The following is a 2,298-nucleotide window of genomic DNA, read 5'->3' as shown; positions in this document are numbered from 1 at the left end:
GACTCCTGCATGAAGAGAGAATTAAAAGAGACAGATGGTGGATCTTGCCATTTGCACTCTGCAAATGGCAAAATTTACTTTATCATCTCATTGCAGTTCTTTCCCGTAGTCAATACAACAATTGTTATGAATAACAGTTATGAAAATAAAGATTTGCTTAAAGGATATAAGACAGAAAGTTGCTTCTCTCTGGTCTGGATTGTTATAGCATAATATTGTGCTACTCGGTGTCCCTAGCAACACAGCAGAAATACAGACCCTCTCCCAGCCAACAAGCCTTCTTTAATCTTATTTTTCACTTGAAGTGCTCTAGGGCACATGTGTCCTTCTTCCCCAATAACAGTTCACCCAAAAACACAGAATGTTTATTTTGTCTTAAAGGTCTTTTTTAATATGCAGTACAAAAAACAAGCAAACTAAGCTAGCAATAAATGTAAGTGTATAAAGTAAGAAGACACTTGTGTCTAGTAGGTACAAGTTTGCTTTGGGCCAGCCAACCAGCGGTTTGACTGGTGTGGTTATATAAAGACATTCATTACTGTCTTGGAGATATGATTGAGTCAGATGGGCCTCGTGCACAAAGACAGCGTGAGGTTAGGTTGTCATCATTTGGGAAGACTGTACTACTGTTATTAGAAGATGGGCCATACATGTATAAATGGTGTCATGAGATAGGGATTTAACCAAAATGTTCTTACCAGTCAGATTGCAGAAACAATCAATATTCATTGCACAATCAGTCCCCATCTCTCGCTCAAAACAGATTATGACATGAACACTTAAGCCGGCCATACACGCACTGATATTATTGTACAAGACCTCGTTTCGTACGATATTCAGTGCGTGTATGGCAGCTCGAAGAGGCGACTGATATCGCAGAGGGCTGCGGATATCGGTCGACTCGTTGATTGGCCAGGTTAAAAGATCTATGTTCAGGGCTGAATCAGCAGGTGGAGGTAGAATTTCTATTGTTTGTACCTCCATATCTGATGATTCAGCCTTGAACGTCAGTGGAGGGTGGGAACGATCTTTCATACGGCCAATGTTCGCACGAAAGATCGTTATTGCTATGTGTATGGCCACCTTTATATCTGAATAGTCTGTCATTTCTCTTTATTTCTTTTTTCTCCTTTCTTTTTTAACTGATCTTTTGTGTACATGATTTGGTACAAAAAAAAACATTTGAAATAATCTCTCATTTTTACGTTTAAGTCAATACTATACATGTAGCATTTGAAATACAAGTACCTGCAGTTTTTTTTTTAGTATATCATGCACTTTTTGCCTCCTGTTACCTCACTTCACCCGTAGCTTATTATTTCCTTACTGTTACAGTACTTACCTTTGCTCACAAAGCAAGAAATTAAAAGGAACATTTCTACCAAGCATGTAAATAAAAATCATACTTTATAGCATTATTGCGCTTTATGGGCTTTATGTCTTTATATTCCATTCCATCTACAACACCCAGCAACTTGTAGGCTTGATTCACAGTATGATACACATCCCACAGAGTCAGATCATTCCATCCATCTGAATGACCTGCTGAGCTGATCAAGTTCAGTATATGCTGAAAAAAATAAGAAAGCCCTTTCTGTGTCTCAGATGCCTTTACATTGTGAGGTAGATAATCAGATTGCACCTTTATAATCAACTTCTGCTAACAAAACTGTTAAAACATCATCTACTTCGCAAGGACCAAACACAGAGTAACTTCTATTTTACTGTTTGCCTTATTTAGGCCAAGAAATAAAAACTATAGATTTTTGGGATTAAAACAACAGGCAAAAAGTATGTTCAACACAATTACTATTCAGCGAACCTTGTTGAACAGCAAGTATACTGCCCTCTAAGTGACTATAGCTGTGCTAAGAACAAAGACTGTTCCTTTAAGGTTTTAAGATTTAACATGAATATTACAAGAAATGTCTAGTCTAGTTTAGGCCTAATTTTCTCTATGCAAGGCCCCAGGCATTTAGGTCAGAAAGGTTTGCTATATGCTTTAGAAAGAAATATCTCTAACAAGTTTATTCCAGTCCGAATCTCCCTAAATATTTAATCACCTTCAAATATTGTGTAAGCTATAATCATACTTTTTGTACGACAGAAATGCAATCTCCAACATTTCAGTAGGGTCATAAATCACTTAGGCGTGTGTTTTACTCTTCTGTAACCCATTCCTTTATAAATGAGCATGTTGCAACATGAAAGGTTCCAATACATCAATCAAGTCTGATTTTTGTCTTAGCTGAACAAGGGAATCTAATTCCTTCCTCTATGAACTTATTTTCCAAAACC

This window comes from Xenopus tropicalis, chromosome 1 (genome assembly GCF_000004195.4).
Source record: "Xenopus tropicalis strain Nigerian chromosome 1, UCB_Xtro_10.0, whole genome shotgun sequence".
Taxonomy (NCBI): Eukaryota; Metazoa; Chordata; class Amphibia; order Anura; family Pipidae; genus Xenopus; species Xenopus tropicalis.
This window is presented reverse-complemented; position numbering follows the sequence as displayed.